Source organism: Lepidochelys olivacea (assembly GCF_965140295.1).
Source record: "Lepidochelys olivacea isolate rLepOli2 genome assembly, chromosome: 3".
Classification (NCBI taxonomy): domain Eukaryota; kingdom Metazoa; phylum Chordata; order Testudines; family Cheloniidae; genus Lepidochelys; species Lepidochelys olivacea.
In genome coordinates this window covers 172,389,660-172,411,333 of record NC_140413.1, presented here as the reverse complement: position 1 = coordinate 172,411,333, position 21,674 = coordinate 172,389,660, and positions in this window count along the sequence as shown.

Here is a 21,674-nt window from a genome sequence, read left to right as displayed (position 1 = left end):
TGTTCTGAGGGCTGGAGAAAAATGCCTTCTAGTGAGCTATTGAAAGAGCTCAACCTGTTTAGCTGATGAAAAGAAGATTGAAAGGTGACTTCACTGAAATGTGGAAGTGCCTTAATGGAGAGAAAATCTTGGGTATTAAAGGGCTCTTTAATCTAGCAGAAAAAGGCATAACAAGACCCAATGGCTGGAAGGTGAAAAGAGACAAATTTCATATTAGAAATAAGGCACAAATATTCAACAGCGAGGATGATTCATCACAGGAACAAGCTACCAAGGAAAGTGGTGGATTCTCCATCTCTTGATGTCATTTAATGAAGACTAGATGCCTTTCTGGAATGTGTTTGCACCCAAAGTAGCGATTGTGGTATACAGGAGGCCTGTGATATGTAGGGGGTCAGATGAGATGCTCTAATGGTCTCTTCTGGCCATAAAGTCTATTCATTTCTGAAAAACTGAGTGTAGCATTGGGAGCAGCTTCTGATGTTTTACTGTCTAGCCGGTTTGCTTCCTAGAATGAACACTCATTGAGTGGGGTGATCCACAGGGATTAGCTCAAACCTCCAAAGTGTCTGGCCAGCTGCAGGACATTAGCATGGCAGGGGAGGGGTGGGTAGGCTGACCAGATAGGAAGAGTGAAAAATGGGACAGGGAGTGTGGGGTAATAGGTGTCTATATAAGAAAAAGCCCCAAATATTGGGACTGTCCCTATAAAATCAGGATATCTGGTCACCCGTGGGGCGGGTGTGGCAGTGACATCACAAAGGCCTTTTGCAGGACCTCAGCCTATTGGTCAAAGGTGATGGGGAGGTGGTGACCTCACAGAGAGATGCTGACATCAGCCAGGCAGGACAGGGGCTCAGGGCCAAGGAAACCTTAGAGACCCCTGTAGCTTTGCTTCAGCAAGTCTCCTTCTCGAGGTCTCTCTTTGAGGACTGAGAGAGTATTAGGGTTTACATACGTGAGCGCGAGGAGGACCCTCTTTAAAGTTTTCTCCTTTCCTTTTACTGATTTTACCAGGAAACAGACATCCCTGTTTACAAGGTAAGAGTCTCTGAGAGGTATGGAACCTGTTCAGTTTGATCCATTTGGTGCCAGCTGAATTCTAGGCATGGAAAACACTAGCTTAAGGTGGCAGAATTTTATTCCCCACCTAGGATTTTGTCCCTTAGAATCACTGGGAACATTGGGATTTGTCGTTTTTGTTTTACCTTTTCCTCCATCCCTCCCCCCTTTCTCTTCTTCTCTTACTTCTTTTGTCCTTTCCCTTGTTCCCCTCCCGCCACCAGGAGGTGTGGTGTGGGTATCACTGGGGGTGCTCTGCAGCTCCCATTGTGGAAGGTTCACCCAAAAATGTGGGGCTGAAATAGTGCTCGGCCAGTGATCCCCACCGGTGACCTGGGCCATCCTTTGGGCTCTCTGGTGAGAATCCTCAGCCTCCTGCCCCTCAGTCTCTACCCTGATTGGCTGACCAGGGGGTTATTGACAGGGAGGAGACTCAGATCCTTCTTGTTCTCTTTTAAGACCAAGTAAATAAGTCATAACCAGTCATATGTTTGATGAATTTTGCTGCTTCTCTGCAATAATTGTCTCTGAGCAGTTCATGATTCTCTCTACAATTCCAGTTCTCCTGAAATATTTGCTGAATAATTACTGTGAACTGTTGTTGGTCTGGAGCTCATCTGAGAGCACTTTATTCAGATCATTCAGTGTATGAGATTTAAGATCCGATGGTTAGTTTAAAAGTCAGGCTCTTGGGTCCTATTCCCAACTCTGCCACTGACTGGCTGTGTGACCTAAGACAAGTGAATTCTCCTTTCTCAGCCTAAGCTCCTCCCTCTTTCCAGTAAAGATAACAATCCGCTCCTACCTACCTCAGGGTGGGTGGAAGATGGGGATACACTGGAGAGTGTCACTAGAAGCAGTGCATAATATGAGGTGTCCTATCACATTTACTCAAATCAGATTATGTCATAATAGAATAGCTGAAATATTCTACTTTATTTGTATTTAATTATTTTGAAATTGTTAAGAGCAGCAACTACTTAGCTCAGACTGAAGCATCTTATCTAATTTTTGAGATCTCAGTGTCTCCTCTTTGTGTGAGAGGAAACAATTTAACACACTGTGGGACAAACAGGAGATGCTTTTGTTTTGCAACAAAATATTTGCAAAAAATGTTCATCCCACTTGTCATGATTTCAAGAAACAAACTGGTTTAGTCTGAATGGGATTTTCTGACAGAAACGGTTTCAATTAAATTTCCCCACCATCTCGATTCCTGGGCTCTATCCCTGCCTCTTGGGGGTTTGTTGTCTGTTAGAACAGGAGTCAGGACTGGTGGCTTCTCTTTTTGGCTCTACCACCACCTTGCTGTGTAGGCCCTTAGGTAGGTCACTTCCCTTCTCTGTACCTCAGGCACCCCATCTGTCCAATGGGAACACGGACAATTCTCGAACTCTGGGCAGTCGTGAGCCTGGGTGAGATAAGGGGCATTAAAGCCCTTTGTGAAGGAGAAAGGGGAGTTTCACAGTGTTGAGCACCAAGAAATTCTAAACTTTGCTAAAATGTCTAGTCTGTGGAAACAAGAAATGGTCAGGGCCAAATTTTAACCATTGTCTTTTTTCAAGCCCATTCAAGGATGTGAGTCCCACTCTTTTAGGTATGTGGGGTTCTTTGCCAGGAGGAGAGAAGAGGTTCCTGCCTCCATTTTTGTGGCCTTAACAAAACAGGTGCTGTGCCCCAGTTCTCGTCTGAGATCCCCGAAAAAGAACATCTTCCCATCCATTAACAAGACAGTAGCTATCTTTAAAAGGGGAACAAAGAGAACCCTGGGACATACAGACTAGCTAGCCTCACTTCCATACCTGGAAAGACACTGGAACACATTATTAATGCAGTTTGTCAGCATTTACAGGATCATTTGGTTTTTAGGGCTATTGAGCATGGATTTGTCAAGAACAAATCATGCCAAACCAATCCTATTTCCTTCTTTGGCAGGGTTACGGGCCTAGTGGAGGTGGGTAAAAGTAGAAGTGATCTATCTTGGTGTTAATCAGGATTTTGACACAGTCCCATAGGACATTCTCACAAGCAAACTAGGGAAATGTGGTCGAGATGCAATTAGTATAATGTGGGTGCACAGCTGGTTGAAAGCCCGTACTCCAAGAGTCTTTCTCCATGTTTGGCTGTCCAACTGAGAGGGTCCAGCAGGGATCAGTCTGGGGTGCGGTACTATTCAATATTTTCATTAATGATTTGGAAAATGGAGTGGAGAGTATGCTTCTAAAATTTGCAGATGACACCAAGCACTCTGGAGCACAGGATTGAAATTCAAAACACCCTTTACGAATTGGTCTTCTTGAGCCAAACTCCACAACTGGGCCCCTCTCTATAGATTGGGCAGAAGTGAAACCCCAGAGCCAAACACTCCTCCTCCTGGGCAGTGCACTCCAACCTTTAATGGTCAGATGCTGTTTAGCACTGTCAGAGCAGCTTTTGCTGGGGGATTCTCCCAGCACTTTCCAATAGTGGGAAAGTAGGAAATCCCCATTTGACTGCTGGGGACGGAGCAATAGAAGGCAGGAGCAACTTGCCCAAAGTCCCACAGGTCAATAGGAAAACCAAAAATGGAACCCAGGAGTCCTGAGTTTCAATCCCCTGGTCCAGTCACTATCACAGAGCACACTCCCTCTCAAAGGCAGGGGGACCGGACATGAGGGCCTAGTTGTAATTGCCAGCTGTGGGAGGGAGTGTGCAGCAGTGGTTAGTGAAGGGGACTGGAAATAAGGACTGCTGGGTCCCATCCATGGCTCTGACACTTGGTGTGACCCTGAGCCAGAAGCTTCCCCTCCCCAGGCCTCTTTCTCATCAGTCGGGTTGGGGTCGCAGTCCCTCCAGCCCAGAGGGGTTGGGATGCTCCAGGAAGGTGTGTAAAGTGCCAGGATGTGAGAAGCTGGGAGGCGCTGTCACCCCCGCATTAGGGCAGTGTTTTGCACCCCCTCATGCAGGCTGAGTTTCTCCATCCCTTGGCAATAAGACAGACTCTTCTTTTCACAGTCGATTGCCCGGCGTCATCACCCTGCCTGCTGGCTGGGCAGGGTAACTCCTCAGGTCACCACCCTCTCCAGCCTGCCTTGGGCTTGGAGAGTGACAAGGAGGGTGAGGGACAGCAGGTGACCCTGAACATCCACCATCCATCGCTCCATCACCTACAGCAAGTGAGTGGCATTAGGATTACTCTGTGGCATCCCCTGTCTGTCTGGGGAGAGGCAGAAAGAGGGGGAGAGAATGTCTCCCAAAGGAGATTGGATCTGCAAATGGCCCCCAGGAGCCCCTCACTCTCAGATTGGGGAGGGGCTTTTCCAGAGCCATCTCCAGTGTGTTGGAAAGGTCCCAGCAATGGGGCTCCCAGCCCTTCCTTTGTGGGACACTGTTCCCCAGGCTGAGTCTCTGAGCTGGGCCAGACCCTGTGAGCTGCTGAGCATGAAAATCAATGAGAAACGAGGAGGCTCTGGGCTTCCTATACCTAGGGACCTTGAAGTGGGGAATGGTTTCCCAGGAGAAGTCCCGACTCCTGGGTTCTGTTCCTTCTTTATCTTGGGGGGAAGGGGGAGTGTGTGGCCAGGGATGGCAGGAGAGAGCTTCTTGTCCAAAGTGACCATGGTCTTTGTGACTGACACCAGTGCTCAAAAAGGAGAAGATTCCCCGGGTATTGCAGCACCAGAGATGATGAGGGGGAACACTCGGAGCAGATCATGCAATGAACTCCTGCCAGTGTGTGGAGATTGCACTTCCTGCACCCCTGTGCAGGGAGGAGGAGCTGCTCTGGCTTGGGCAGGGATGGGGAGGGACCAAAAAGGCTAGTTAGTGAGAGGCTGCCTTGACCCCAGACTCACGCCTGCTCCCCGCTCAGTTCCAGGATGGCCAGGCTTCTGACGATGTTCAGGAAGAAGGCTCTGCAGGTGGCCCCAGAGCCTGAGGGAAGCAGCTGCCATCTTCCCCAGGAGCAGAGTGGCTCCTCCGTCCCTGCTGGTGGGGAAGGAGCTCCTGGCCGGGCCAGGAGGTCGACGTGCCCAGCCTTCTGGCAGAGGAAACCCGCTCGTGGAGCAAGCGCCGAGGTGGGAGAGGCACAGATAGGCTGAAATGGAGCTTGCCCAGGATGTGGCTGGGCAGACAGGACCCAGACCATGACGGGAGCTGGGCAGGGTGGCTCTGGGTCTTGTTGTGTGGGAAGCACCAGCCCCAGGAGCCCAGTCCTGATTCCCTGCAGGAGGCATCACCCTGCCCACTCACTGACAACCCTCCAGCCTCCCCAGGGCAGGAGGTGGAGGATCCCTGTCCCAGCACCAGCAGCTTGGCCTGCTCCCCATGGGACAGCAGCAGCACCTGGGACTCTGACAGGAGTGAGGCCGATGGGCGCCGCTGCTTTGTTCCAGGTGAGGAGCCAGCCTGGGCTCAGGGAGGGGTGAGGAGGGGGCTGTGAACACCCTGAGCCCAGGCACTTGACCAGTGCTATGGGGATGGGTCCCCAGCCCAGGTGTCTGACCTGAGCCACGTGAACCACTTACACTTTGAATCTAGGTGCTCCAGTTGAGGGGTGGGGGCAAGCACCTCCCAGGGAGTCCAGGACAGTGTTGGGGGCTCTCTTTGCTATGGGCTCCTGAAGGAGTTGGGGGAATGAAAGCATCACTGAGAGCGGGGAGTGTGGGGTCTGATCTGCTCTGGGTCCCAGAGGTTGGAAGGGAGCACATTACCCCACCATGCCCCTGTCTTTCCCCTGAGTGGCAGCAGGTGTCACCCTGTCCCCTTCTCTCCCTGGTGCCCCCCAGGACCCCCAGGACTTAGAGGACGAGGAGAAGGAACGGGTGGACGTGGCCACAGAGGAGGCTGCTCTCGAGAACATTCAAGAGCAACTCCAGGGCCGACAAAAGGTACAAACATTCCCCAGCTGTGCTGGAACCGAGATTCTCCCAGCCCTTCCCAGCACCCTGACCCCCTGCAGAGGGTCTTGACTCTGATGATCCACCACCCCGAATGGGGACCTTTCTCCTCCATGATCTGGGACCCCCAAGATGGGGGTGTTTGTCACACACCAACCGGGGTCTCCTCTCCACACAGGCACTGTCCCATTTCCTGACCCTGCTTGTGTAGGAGTCGTGGGTGATTTGGACAGTGGGTGGGTCTCCACTATCCCCCATTCAGGCCTGAGTCCTGCAGCTGATGTGGGTGGGGCAGGGAGGACCCTGACTAGCTGGCTCTCTCTCCCCTAACCCCACTCCTGGTGGGTGCAGGATGAGTCCCAGCAGTTCATGTTCCTGTACGCCATCCACCCCGTGTGTCTCACTGCACAGCAGAGAGGGCAGAACACACTGGAGCTGCACTGCTGCAAGGTGGCTGTGGTAGAGAGGATTGCAGTGAGCGAGACATGGTGTCCAGCAGCTGGAGGGAGGACAGAGACATGGGAGGGACAGGGGTCTCCCCAGGCCCCATGAATGGGGGATGGCTGGTGCTGGAGGGGCAGCTGAGGCCAGGGATTGCTGCTGCTGAAGATTGGGGAGAAGAGACGGGAGAAATTCTGAGATTGATCACTAGTGGGCAGGAATCGGAGGAGCGGGAGGCAAATCTCACAAGCTCCTTTATCTCCTTTGGGTCTCACAGGAGCTCATTGAGGAGCTGCCTGATAACTCTCCACCCGGTGCTGGTCTCGCTAACTCCCTGATTGCTGTGGGCAACCTCAGGTACCAAGATCCTCCCGCCCGGTTCCCCTAACCCTGGTGCTGCTCAGGCCAAGGGCTGGGAGTCACCTCCCAATGGTGGCTCCTCTGGCAGAGGTGGTGGGAAGGGTCACTCTCTCGTAGCTGGGCTGTTCTTTTCACAACAGTAACATTGCAATGGCTTTGGGGAGAGGCTCACTCCCAGGATCAGCTACACGAGGGGCAGCAGGGTCCAGGAAACAGGCACTTTTCCTGCCCTGCCACTGTCTGTCTGGGAAACCTTGGCCTGCCCACATCCCTGTGCTCCAGGCTCCCTTGGGGGCAGAGGAAATTAAGGGTCTAGCTCTAGCTCCTATCCTCTAGCATCTCCTGCAGAGGGACTGAGGGAAAAGAGAGTCCTGGCCCAGGCGGGGACTGGGAGCTGACAGGAAAATACTGATGGAGTCCCCTCTCCATCTCCCTTCCATTAGAACTCAGCAGAATTCCCCAGGATGGGTCACCATGTGGCACAGCTGGCTCTGTCCATCAGTGACCCAGCCAAGGACATCAGCCGGCAGGCCAGGGAGGGAGTGTACCGGCTCTACCAGCTGCTGAGGGGTAAGGGACCCAGCTGGGAAATGGCACCCAATAGAAGAGTGAGACTCGGACCCCAACCAATTTCTCTGAGACTGACCCCAGCTGGAGGCTGAGTCTCTGTCTGTCTCTTTCTCTGTTCTACACCACACCCTGCAATTCTGTTGGGCCAGGCATGCAGCGAGGACTCTGCTCACTGTGCAGCCACCAATGGCATTGAAAATACACAAGCACTGCAACCAGAATGACAAATGTGTGTGTCTCTCTCTTTCCCAGGGCTGACCATCCATGAGGCTGAAGACCTGTGGTGCTGGGACTGGCACCAGGACAGCAGGTTCCTGAGCTAAAGAAACACAGCCAGGGTGGGGGAGGTAAGGACACTTTGCCAGGGCATGAGACAGCTCAAGGAGTGGGGGTGGTTGGGTCCCCTGCAGTGGCTCCCTCCTGAGGTCACTAGATGGAGATACCATTCTAGCCCCAGGATTTGGAGCCTAGTTCTGGGCAATCTGCGAACAGACTCATGTCCCCACGGTTTTAGGTCTTCAGAAAGTTCTTCTCGGAGGGGCAGAGAAGATCCTTCCTCCGGACGGCAGTGGTGGCCATCCACGACCCCCTGCTGCATGTCAGCCAGGCTGGGCTGCTCCTCACCTACTCCCTCTTGGGGGAAGCCCAGCAGCTAATGGGGGACAAGGTAAGCAGCTGCATTAGACTAAGGAGGTTGGGGCGGGACCAAGGCCTCGTTCCCATCCTATGGCCATTTGCTGGCCTGGCAGCAAGGAGCCTGGTGGGGAATGAGAGTGAGAACAGGTGCTACTGGGAAGGGAGGTGAATTCACCTCCATGAGCAGGAGGGAGCCAGCTTGTCCCCAGAGCAGGTCCTACCCAGCTCTTTAGCAAGGCTAATTAATGACAAGCTCTTACCTCATCACGGACTTATGTTCTTAGGACACAGTGCTATCGCTCTTGGGAAGGGCAGAAGAGTTCCGTAAGTGCCCTCTGCAAGCCTCTCCTGTTCCACAGGGCTGCACTTAGTTCCCAGTGGCCTAGTGTCCGTGTCACCCGAGCCACCGTGTCACCAGAGTCCGTGTCACCAGAGTTGCTCCCATCACTGGCAGCCTGGGAGGCCAAGGACTGACGGGTGATTGCGACAGACCAGGCAGGGCTGAGGCACATTGGCGGGGGAAGCTTGTCCTGCTGCTGGCAGGGCTGGACCCGCTCTAGAGAGAACGGGAGGATTTAGTCAGCAGGGGCTGCTGATCTTCCCCATTCACCAGGGCTGCCATCCTGTCGCTTCAGCATTAGTGGCTGGGATGACTTGGGAAAGGTCTCAACCTCCCCACATCCCACTTCACTGCTGCCAGAATCTCTCCTTCCCCTTCCCCCGCTAGAGCCCCCTCCCTGCCCAACCTGGGTGGGGGTGGAGGAGAGGGTTCTGAGAACCTGAGCTATGGAACAGCTCTCACGAGCACTGACGGGGAGGAGGCAGGAGCTAAACCTACAAGAAGGGGGGTTGGCACTGGAGGTCACTAGAAAGGACAACAAGACTCCATTCTGGGGGTCAGGAGAGTGAATCCATCCCTCAGAGGTAGGCAGGTGCTGGGTGGAAATGCTGCTGGTTCCAGGTGCCCTTAATCCCCCCAATTCCTCGGGGGCATCTGAGTCTCTGACAGGTTCTCGTTCCCTTGCAGCAGGAGGCCGTCACGGCCAGTATGGTGCACCAGCTCTGCATCATCCGGCACTTGCGCCAGGTGCCTGAGGCACTGCAGGGGCTGTGCCGCTGAGGCCACCAGCAACTCCAGCTCCCTGCTGCAGGTACTGCTCTGGCTCGCTGTAAATGGGGAGCTAGTGGAAGGGAAAATGGAGCCCCTGGCACACTCAGAAACTCTCTCCCCTCTCTGTGGAGCAGGGTCATTCCCTCTGCCCCCCCCAATTCCTTCATCTGGGGCAGGAGCTCTTTCCCTCACACCCATTCCCTTCCCTTGGTCTGACCCCCATCCCATTCTCCCTGCTCCCAGGCAGAGCTCTCCCTGCCCCATATGGTGCAGAAGGGCCATTGTGTCAGGGCCACAGCCCCTAGCCCCACTGAAAATCGGAAAGTTCCACTTTTGAGGAGGTGGGTGTGGGACAGAGGCTCAGGGCTAGCTTCACCTCCTGCCCTGTATTCTCTCCTTGGCCCTTCTACAGGGTCTTTGGGTGTGAAATGAATAGAAGCCTCCTTCCCAGCTGTCTTCCAGGCCCTGGGATCTGGCACAGCCTCCCAGACGGGTGCATCTGAGCCACCTCAGGGCGCAGTGGGGAAAGTCACCTAGTCCCATCAAAGCAAGCAATGCTGGGTCTCAAAGAGGTTTAGATGGAAGACCCCACTCCCTCATGGAGGTAAGAGTCATTTACTCCTTGGGGCGTGTGGGTCTCTTGTGGGAGAAATGGGATCTTCGATGCATAGCCTGGCTGGGACCTTCCCCCATCCCTGGCTCCTAGCTCTGGGACAGAGACATCTCCATCATTGTACCACTGTGGTTTTGTTCCTAGGAAGGGACTCCCCAAAGATGTCTTCGAACCTGGACTCCTGAAAGCATTTCCAGCAGGAGGTTCCAGCCCCTCAGGCATGAAGAGGACATCAGGTAGTCTCGTTCACATGGCATCTCCGGTCTCCAGCTCCACTTCCTGCAGCAGGGCAAACGAACCCATCTGCTCCCAGAATTCCAACTCTTTGACCTCCTTCCACTCAGCAATGGGGTTTCTCCAGCCCCCTCACCACACCTGTCAGCCTCTGAATGATGAAAGGCCTGAATGTCAGAGTCACCAGAACAAGCAAACTTCAGTTCCAGGCAGTGGGGCCTGTGTGTACTCAGCCCCTCTGGAAACCAGGTCTGAAATGGGAGCAAGGATCCCAGCCCAGTAACGGTAGGAGTGGGCAGAGCAGGCCTGTATCAGGGTGCTTTCCCCTATGCTGCACAACCTGGGGCTTAGCCAAGCTGATTACAGAATGAGCCCTAACTGAGAGGCACCATGTACCTCCCCCTAAGGAGCCAGACTGCAGTGCTGATACAGCCCAGCTGGGGAATTAACAGGAATGAGAATGATGTAGGAAGTTCAGAGCAGCAAGGAAAGCCTAGAAGGGAACTTGAGAAGAGAGATAGGAAGTGCCCAGGGAAAACTGCAGCAAAGAGAAAGGAGCAGACATAGCTGTTGGCTACAGGGCTCTGGGCTTCAACCAATGTCAGGTTGGGACTGGGTTCCCCTACTGGCCCCAAAGAAGGGAGCGTACAAGCACCCAGAGAGGGTTACCAAGCCCAGCAACAGGGCTGCAGTCTGAGTAAGTGCCCCAGTGATGGCAGAAGGACCTCTTTCTGTGGAAAGACCTCTTTGGACTTTTAGTGTGAGACAAGCTGGGCCCCAGAAGAGTGGACTAAAGCTGGTGACCTGGCCGGAGGGCTGAGTTACCAGGCAGAGAAACTGCCATGGTGCTGGAGCAACCATCGAGGGGGGCCGCTAGTCCAGTGAGAGGTCCGTGATGCCATGCCTGGCCGCCAGGGGGGCATGTAACGATGAGGAGATTCGTTTCTGATTGGCATAGTCAAGAGGATTGAGTTCCCCCTGTGGTCCTTGAGGGCTGATGGAAGTCTTGGTTGCTGAAGGCAGGTCTGTCCTCCCAAGCGGGTGTATCGAGGGACCAAACTGGTCACTGGATTTCCCACTTCAGTTCCAGGGACTGGTTAAGCAGCCAAAGCAGGTCTAGGGGTTTCTCCAGCAGCTTCTAGAAAACCAACAGAAACAAAGGAAATGCAGGCAGAGCTACAGACAGCAGCAGCAATACCTGTGAGAGATCCTGCAAAGGGAAATCAACCCAGGGTCTGCTATGCCCATGGACAAAAAGAACAAACAAGGAGAGCATGCCTGGGCTGTGCTGTGAAGGTTAGCCCAGGAGAGCAGGGCATGAGAAAGTGTACAAGTGTGGCCTAATGCCAAGATGGGGACAAGAGTTCTTTGTTTTGAGTGCAGAGAACCAGACCATATCAAAAGACATGGCCTGCTTAGGAAATTGCTGAGTGGCAAAACGAGGGGCCAGGGCCCAAGAAGGTAGAAAGAAAGGAGAAGGTGTCCTCTGACACAAACCCACATGAGGCAGGCAACGTGGAGGTGGCAGGGATGGCCATGGATCTTGCAGACCCTCCACCAACACACCCTGTTGGGTGCTGCAGGGAGGTGAAGGAAGAAATGGTTGGCACAGAGACGAAGCAGACTGAAGTCGGGACAAACACCAGGGTGGAGCAGTCCATGATGGGTTTTCAGACCCTGACGGAAAAGGTTTTGGCGTATGCAGCGGCAGTAGCAACAAGGTTACAGAAAAAGCTAAAGGCTTCAGAACAGGCTCTGCAAGCAGTTGTTAATGAGAATGAGTGGCTGCAGGAAGAGCGTTGGGATACTGCAGAAGAGAAGGATGGCCTCTTCATTCTGGTGAGCGAGCTGGCAGTGACAGCGATGAGATGATGAGAGATGAAGCTTGGACAAGAATAGAACTTGCCCTCCGTGTGGGCCAGGTTCTAAGGAGGAGGGAATATAATCGGGAGGCTTGGCCTGTGGGCTATAAAGCCGAGAACTAGCTTGGCCAAATGGATTATACAGTGTGCTCACCTGAGGGGAAAACCAGGGAAAACTGCAGCAAAGGTACAGGAGCAGGCCTACCTGTTCGGTACAGGGCCTTGGGGCAGAACCTAGAATCCAGGGTAGGACTGGTTCTCCCATGATCTCTAAGGAAGGGGATGTACAAGGCCATAGAAAGGGCTACCAAGGCCAGCAAGGGCAGGCCGAGCCAAAGTCAGGCTGAGGAAGAGCCCCCAAAGGGACGGAAGACCTTGTTTTGTTAAAGACATTTTTGGACTTTTAGTTTGGGATGAGCACAACCCAGGAAGGAGTGGAATAAAAGACGGTCACCTGGCTGAAGGGCTGAGTTCCCAGCCAAAAAACTGCCAGAGTGCCCTACTCACTATCAGCAGGAGTGCTAATGCAGCAAGAAAGCTGTGAAAACAGGCCTTGCCAGGAAGGGGCACCTGTCGGTGAGTGAACTCTGTTACAAGCCTGCCTCCATTATGCAAACAGCCTGGTATTGGAGCGTGGTAGGGATGGCCTATGGGAGAGGATGGCTGGAGGGGTCATACAGAAAGGGCAGCAGGGTCCAGTGATGAGAGCAGGGAACAGGTTGTACTGAAGCCCACCCACTGAGTGGTAACGTGATCCTGGCAGGTCCCTCTCCCACCTGGTGCCTCGCTTTCTCAGTCTTTGAAATGGGGATCATTCTGACCCACATTAAGAAAGTGTTTGATCCTCTGCTCTTGCTTCCCAAATCCCTGCCCTTCTTGCCCCACACAGGCCTCTGTCCCCTGTTCCTCAAACTTCCGTGCCCATGTTAGTTCCTGTGTCATCCTCCAACTGCAAGGTCTCATGTACAGTCTCCTGCCAGCAAACTGAAGCTGCCCCTAGATCCAGAAGAGTTAGATCATCAACCTATTCCTCTGCCTCAGGAGCAGAAAAGTCTCTGGTTCTTGCTCTCTTTGGTAGCTGGAGCTCCTGAGTTGGGGGTGCAGTGGGCAGAGATGGGAACAGGCCATAAGATTAATCAAATATCTGGGGGAGACTCCCCCTCTGTGGGAGATTATATTGCCCCTCTGTGGGGAATCCCTTCCTTGAAGATGCTGTGCTTTGGTTCCTGGACTCTGCCAGGAAACCCAGCTCCTATCCCTAGCAGCTTGGCTGTTCCCTACCCTGCTGTGCACCAAGCCCCCTGCAGAGAGCTGCTCTGGGCAAGTACTGCGGAGCCAGCTGTCAGCCTGGCATGTGTAGCCCCAGGTTCCATAACCCTGACCCATGGTCTCCCTCCCCTGACAGGCTCTGAAGAAGGCCTGTCCAGAGACATGGATGCCATGCTGAAGAGCCTGCTGACAGCAACCCCCAGCACAGATAAACTCCAGCACATCTTGGAGGTGAGCATAATGGGCAGGGGCAGCAGGAATTTTACCTTAGCCCTGGGGAGGCCTGGAAATGAGAGACTGGATGATTCACATTTCCATTGTGTCCTGCTACCTGAGAGCCATTGAGCCACCCGTGGTCAGCGCAGTCGGTGCAGAGCAGTGTTGGGGCCCTTCCTCCTTCAGGGACAGAGGGAAGGCACTGGTTCTCGACAACAGGGCTCTGCCTGGTACTGTTGAGCACTAACTCCAAGGCCCCAGGCAGGCTTGCAGAGTGAGAGCATCGGACCCCTGTGAGATCTAGAAGGTCCTCTGAGAAGAGCACTGGCTCCTTCCTAGGAAGCTGCTGCGATTCTCAAGGAGGGATTCATCCCTTCTCTCCCATAGACACAAAGGATTGTAAGGAGCAGGGCGTTGTCCTTTGTCTAACAGAGACCTGTCCTAGGTCTCACCCACAAAACCTGGGAGAGAGCTGGGAACTTGACTGGGTCCTACCTCAGCACTTGCCCTGGTACTCTCTTCTCCCCTCCTCCCTTGGCTATTTAGCTATGGCTCTATGAACATGAAACAAACAGGAACTTCTCCATCTCTAAGCCAAACTGGTTTATCAAGTCTGACCCCCTCAAGATATTTTAGGGGGCGTGTTTCCAGTACATGTACAGAACGCATGATACCTCACTCAGACCTACATCACACAAGGATATTCATGACCAGAGTGTTGTCAGCTTTCCAAACATAAGAACGGCCATACTGGGTCAGACCCAAGGTCCATCTCACCCCGACAGTGGCCAATACCAGGTGCCCCAGAGGAAATGAACAGAACAGGTAATGATCAAGTGTTCTATCCCCTGTCACCCATTCCCAGCTTCTGGCAAACAGAGGCTAGGGACAGTATCCTTACCCATCCTGGCTAATAGCCATTGATGGACTTATCCTCTATGAACTTACCTAATTCTTTGTTGAACCCTATTATAGTCTTGGTCTTCACAACAGCCTCTGGGCAGGAGTTCCACAGGTTGACTGTGCGTTGTGTGAAAAAAATACTTCCTTTTTTTAGTTTTAAACCTGCTGCCTATTAATTTCATTTGGTGACCCTGAGTTCTTAAATGATGAGGAGTAAATAACACTTCCTTATTTACTTTCTCCACACCAGTCACGATTTTATGGCTCTCTATCATATCCTCCCCTTAGTCATCTCTTTTCTAAGCTGAAAAGTCCAAGTCTTCTTAATCTCTCCTCATTTGGCAGCTATTCCATACCCCTAATCATTTTTGTTGCCCTTTTCTGAAACTTTTCCAATTCTAACATATCTTTCTGATATGGGGAGACCACATCTGCACACAGTATTCAAGATGGGGGCATACCATGGATTTATATAGAGGCAATATGATATTTTCTGTCTTATTATCTATCCCTTCCTTAATGATTCCCAACATTCTGTTCGCATTTTTGACTGCCGCTGCATATTGAGTGGATGTTTTCAGAGAACTATCCACAATGACTCCAAGATCTTTCTTGAGAGGTAACAGCTAATTTAGACCCCATCATTTTAGATGTAGAGTTGGGATTTGTTTTTCCAATGTGCATTACTTTGCATTTATCAACATTGAATTTTGAACACCGAACATTGCCATTTTGTTGCCCAGTCACCCAGTTTGGTGAGATCCTTTTGTAGCTCTTGGCAGTCTGCTTGGGACTTCACTATCTTGAGTAGCTTTTTTATCATCTGCAAATGTTGCCAACTCCCTGTTTACCCCTTTTTCCAGATCATTAATGAATATGTTGAACAGCACTGGTCTCAGTGCAGACCCCTGGGGGACACCAGCATTTACCCCCTCCATGCTGAAAACTGACCATTTATTCCCACCCTTTGTTTCCTATCTTTTAACCAGTTACCAATCCATGAGAGAACCTTATGATGTACCTGTAGGGCACAGTAACTCTGCATTGAATCAGTTGATTCAATTTCTTATTCTATTGGGTTCAGACCCTCTGTTCTCCCCCTGGGGTGACAGAACCCTGATTGTCACATCTGTCTTTCAGATCTCCCAGCCTGTGACACAGATGTATCCTGCAGCTCACCCAGCTCAGGGAGCAGTGGGGACAGATGAACTCATCCTGTCAAACCAAGCAACATGGGGCTTATTGAGACTCAGATGGAAGATCCCACGCATCTCCTGGAGGTAAGAACTGTTCACTGCCCCTTGGGGCTCTTGCAATAAACAGAGGGCTCCTGCTACATGTCCTGGTTGGGAACTTTCCCTATCCCTAGATCCCAGCCCTGGTACAGAGACCTATTTCTCATCATGATCTCCTCATTTTATTCTCAGAGGATGTGTCCAGGATCCTTGATAATGTTTTCTGCAGGTGGTTTGAGTGGGGAGACTGTCACGACCCAGGAGTCTTCAGCCCGGGTCTGCAGGGTTCATAGGAGCAGCCACACTTCAACCCTTCACCTGGAAGCCTGCTGAAAATTGCTTACCTAGGACCCATGAAGTTCAGCCGCAGTTTGAGGCTCCACTCCTGAGGTCCTATTGGAGGAGTCCCAGAGAAGCTAATTGGCCCTCTGAACCTTAAGGCTTAAGGCAGCAGAAGGAATAGGAAGCTGACTGAACAACAGGGCTGCTCCCTGTTCTGGATCATGTGCTGCCTGTTTTTGCTTCCGCTCCCCTGGCGTGATTTCCTGGCATCTGATTTGTGGTTGCCATTGCAAGTTTGTCTTTTGCTTCTGATCTTCCAGTATCCTGACCCAGCTGACTCTCGACTGCTGTCATGTGAGTGTGGGCTCTGGCTCTGACCAGTAGGTCTGGCTGCCCTTGACCCAGCCGTGACATTGACTTTTGTACAATTTCTCCAGTGCCCTTTTCTGCTCTCCAGCAAGATACACCAGTCCCTTGGCTCCCAAAGTCCTAGTTGCCTGCTATTCAGGGCTGAGGGGTAGTGCTTGTATTACCCCCACCCCCACCCCAGCTGCTTTTCCTATAGGAATCTCCCTAGAGCAGAGGAGAAATCTCCTCTTCTCTTAGGACCAGTCCCAGCAGTAATTCCACCCACCCTGGCCTCAACTCAGCTACTTTGTTTATCTGGGATCAGGGACCACGTTTGAGTGGGTGGGTGGAGGTGGGAGCAGAGGCTGAAGCTCCAGCAGTTTCCACCAAAGAACACCACCCTGTCTTTCTATGGGCTGACTAGGGCTCACCGGCCATCTTGGAGGTGAACACCAGATGGGAGCTGATAGATTGTCCTTGGTGGGCCATGTTCTTGTGTGTGATGGAGCTGTGTGCCAGAGAGGGCCAGGAGCAGATGCATCATGCATGGCCAGGACTGGGCTAAACAGCCTGTAATGCTAGGTGAGTCAAACCATGGCCACATATAGACACCTTGGGCATCCATGGGGACTGAATCTGGGTGCTTCGCTGCCAAAAGCACAACTCGCTCCAACTTGAGTCATTATGGTAGTGACCCCTGCCAGCCCATCTGAGGGGGATCAGTATTATCTCTGTTAGCTGGCGCACAGGGATGGAAAGCAACTGGCTGCAAGGTCACACACAACGTCGCTTACAGAGGCAGGAAGGAAGCATGGTACTGATACCAGTCCCGCTCCAACCACTAGACTCCACCCACTCCAAAACCAGAGAACCCAGGAGCCCTGACTCTGACAGCTAGGACTTAAATGACAAGACCAACCTCCTTCCCACTCAGGAAGCCATAGAAAGGACCATCTTCTGAGCTCCCCTTTGCGATGCCGCTGCCAGAGACCATTGCTAGTGGGTGCCAAGTGACTGAGCAGGGAACTCCTTGAGAGACACCAAGAGACTCACAGGTGTTTCAGTATGACCCTCTGGGAGCCATGGAAAGAGAGCTGCATTGAAGAGACTCTCCTGCTCTAACAAAGGGTTTCTGTTCTCCTAGATAGTCAGCCAATGAGGCCAGTTTGCAGAATGTAGAAGAGCTGTTTGGAGATGGGTTGAAGGATTCACCATGTAGGTCGCAGAAGTAAGGAGGGAAATAGACTTCTAGGATGGAGGATGACACAACTGATCAAGAAAGTTTTAAACTAGGAATTTGGGGGAGATAGTTGGGAGATGTCCAGGTAATCTCCACCCCAGTTATTCTCTTTGAGAGGGAAGAAAACGAAGTAAGAAAGGATACAGTCGTGGGTAGGAGAATGGACATAAGGAGGAATGGCAGTGTACATACCAATCTAATAGGTAATATTGGTGGTAGAATCTGCAAAAATTAAGATGTTTGTACACTAATGCGAGGAGCCTAGGTAACAAAACGGAGGAACTAGGGCTACTGGTGCAGGAAGTGAAACCAGATATTATAGGGTAACAGAAACATGGTGGAAGAGTAGTCATGACTGAAGTACGGGTATTGAATGGTATGTGCTGTTTAGGAAAGACAGAAATAAAGGCAAAGGTGGTGGTGTAGCATTGTATATCAATGATGTGGTAGACTGTAAAAAAATAAGAAGTGATGGAATGGATAAGACAGAGTCTGTCTGGGAAAAAATCACACTGGGGAAGAAAGCTACGAGAGCCTGCCCTGGGATAGTGATCTTATTGTGCTATAGACCGCCTGGATCCAATCTGGATATGGATAGAGACCTCTTTAATGTTTTTAATGAAGTAAATACTAATGGGAATTGTGTGATCATGGAGACTTTAACTTCCCAGATATAGACTGGAGAACAAGTGCTAGTAATAATAATAGGGCTCAGATTTTCCTGGATACGCTAGCTGATGGATTTCTTCACCAAGTAGTTGCTGAACCGACAAAAGAGGATGCCATTTTAGATTTGGTTTTGGTGAGCAGTGAGGACCTCACAGAAGAAATTATTGTAGGGGACAACCTTGGTTCAAGTGATCATGAGCTAATTCAGTTCAAACTAAATGGAAGGATAAACAAAAATAGATCTGTGACTAGGGTTTTTGATTTCAAAAAGGCTAACTTTAAAAAATTAAGGAAATTAGTTAGGGAGTGGATTGGACTGAAGAACTTGTGGATCTAAAGGCGGAAGAGGCCTGAAATTACTTCAAGTCAAAATTGCAGAAACTATCAGAAGCCTGCATCCCAAGAAAGGGGAAAAAATTCATAGGCAGGAGTTGTAGACCAAGCTGGATGAGCAAGCATCTCAGAGAGGTTATTAAGAAAAAGCAGAAAGCCTACAAGGAATGGAAGATGGGAGGGATCAGCAAGGAAAGCTACCTTATTGTGGTCAGAACATGTAGGGATAAAGTGAGAAAGAACAAAAGCCATGTAGAGTTGGACCTTGCAAAGGGAATTAAAACCAATAGTAAAAGGTTCTATAGCCATATAAATAAGAAGAAAACAAAGAAAGAAGAAGTGGGACCGCTAAACACTGAGGATGGAGTGGAGGTTAAGGATAATATAAGCATGGCCCAATATCTAAACAAATACTTTGCCTCAGTCTTTAACGAGGAGCTTAGTGATAATGGTAGAAAGACAAATATGAATGAGGATATGGAGGTAGATATTAACACATCTGAGGTAGAAGCCAAATTTGAACAGCTTAATGGGACTAAATCGGGAGGCCTGGATAATCTTCATATAAGAATATTAAAGGAACTGGCACTTGAAATTGCAAGCCCGTTAGCAAGAATTTTTAATCAATCTGTAAATTCAGGGGTTGTACTGTATGACTGGAGAATTGCTAACATAGTTCTGAGTCTTAAGAAAGGTAAAAAAAGCGATCTGGGTAACTACAGGCCTGTTAGTTTGACATCTGTAGTATGCAAGGTCTTAGAAAAAATTTTGAAGGAGAAAGTAGTTAAGGACATTGAGGTCAATGGTAATTGGGACAAAATACAACATGGCTTTACAAAAGGTAGATCGTGTCAAACCAACCTGATCTCCTTCTTTGAGACGGTGACAGATTTTTTAGACAAAGGGAACGCAATGGATCTAATTTACCTCGATTTCAATAAGGCATTTGATACGGTTCCACAGGGAGAATTATTAGCTAAATTGGAAAATATGGGGATCAATATGAAAATTGAAAGGTGGATAAGGAACTGGTTAAAGGGGAGACTACAGCGGGTCACACTGAAAGGTGAACTGTCAGACTGGAAGGAGGTTACCAGTGGAGTTCCTCAGGGATCAGTTTTGGGACCAATATTATTTAATCTTTTTATTACTGACCTTGGCACAAAAGGCAGGAATGTGCTAATAAAGTTTGCTGATGACACAAAGCTGGGAGGTATTGCCAATACAGAGAAGGACCGGGATATCATACAGGAAGATCTGGAAGACCTTGTAAACTGGAGTAATAGTAATAGGATGAAATTTAATAGTGAAAAGTGCAAGATCATGCATTTAGGGATTAATAACAAGAATTTCTGTTATAAACTGGGGATGCATTACTTGGAAGTAACAGAGGAGGAGAAGGACCTCGGAGTATTGGTTGATCACAGGATGACTATGAGCCGCCAATGTGATATGGCCGTGAAAAAAGCTAATTCGGTCTTGGGATGCACCAGGCGAGGTATTTCCAGTAGAGATAAGGAGGTGTTAGTATCGTTATACAAGGCACTAGTGAGACCTCATCTGGAATATTGTGTGCAGTTCTGGTCTTCCATGTTTAAGAAGGATGAATGCAAACTGGAACAGGTACAGAGAAGGGCTACTAGGATGATCTGAGGAATGGAAAACCTGTCTTATGAAAGTAGACTCAAGGAGCTTGGCTTGTTTAGCCTAACCAAAAGAAGGCGGAGAGGAGATATGATAACTCTCTATAAATATATCAGAGGGATAAATACCATGGAGGGAGAAGAATTATTTAAGCTCAATACCAATGTGGACACAAGAACAAATGGATATAAACTGGCCATCAGGAAGTTTAGACTTGAAATTAGACAAAGGTTTCTAACCATCAGAGGAGTGAAGTTCTGGAACAGCCTTCCAAGAGAAGCAGTGGGGGCAAAAGACATATCTGGCTTCAAGACAAAGCTTGATAAGTTTATGGAGGAGATGATATGATGGGATAGCCTAATATTTGGCAATTAATTGATATTTGACTACTAGCGGTAGATATGCCCAATGGCCTGTGATGGGATGTTAGATGGGGTGGGATCTGAGTTACGATGGAGAATTCTTTCCTTGGTATCTGGCTGGTGAGTCTTGCCCACATGCTCAGGGTTTAGCTGATGGCCATATTTGGGGTTGGGAAGGAATTTTCCCCCAGGGCAGATTGGCAGAGGCCCTGGTGGTTTTTCGCCTTCCTCTGCAGCGTGGGGCACAGGTCACTTGCTGGAGGATTCTCTGCACCTTGAAATCTTTAAACCACGATTTGAGGACTTCAATAGCTCAGACATAAGTTAGAGGTTTGTTACAGGAGTTGGTGGGTGAGATTCTGTGGCCTGCGTTGTGCAGGAGGTCAGACTAGATGATCATAATGGTCCCTTCTGACCTTAAAGTCTATGATTCTATGCAGTGTCTGGGGTCCCCATGGGCTAAGCCTCCACTCCTGACACTCCAGGCTAATCTCCCACTGCTCTCAGTGGGGCTTTGGCTTTAGCTGCTGGGCCTGCGTGCCTAGAGAGGACTCAGGTATTTCCATCAGGCTGCTCAATGACAAATGCAGCCATCCACAGAAGTGAAGAAGAATGAAGTGAAAGAGCAAAGCTGGACCATCCGCTGAGCTGCTGCAATCAAGTGAGCAGAGCAGGGGAGAGAAGAGGGAGAACTCAAAGGTGGCTGGTGGCAGTACGGAGGAAAAGTGGTTTGGGAGCAAAGAGAATAGAATCAAATAGTTAATGATAAATACTGCGGCCTTTGTCTTATGTGGTGAAGGGTTGAAAATGGGTCTCTTTACTATCACACTAAACTTTAAAATAGCTGTGTATGATGAAAGGGCAGGTCTATAAAGGTAAGAGGTCACTCTAGGGGCTTGAAATCCCAGATTCTGTCACTATTGCATGCTTCTACCAGCTGATCTCAACCCAACAATCCCTGAGGTGGTAGAAGTAATGAGCTCTTGTCCTCTTTTTCTGGACTAGCCACCAGAAAAAGGGCACGATACGTGTGGCCAAGGAAATAGAGGGGGTCACTTGCAGTATTGCCTGTTAATATGGCTCTTGTGGGGGAGCACGGCAGGTTACTTTGAACTAGGTAGGAGCCACATGTCTCCAAACCTGCACATCCCAAGGCTCCAGAGTCCTCTCTCCAGATCCCAGAGCTTCCTCTGAGTCCTGAGGAGCCAGATGGAATCTGGCCTCTCTCCCCCCACCTCAGCAGGCCAGAAAAAGTTGTTTGTAGACATGTTATGTGTCTTCTCCTGCCACACTCCCCCGTTGGTGACTTATGCGGTCACAGAGTCCAGTCCATGCATTCCTCTGGGCTGTGACAAGCAGGAGGACTTGAGCTGCAGTGGATCCTCCTGTGCGTGGGCTGAGTGGGCA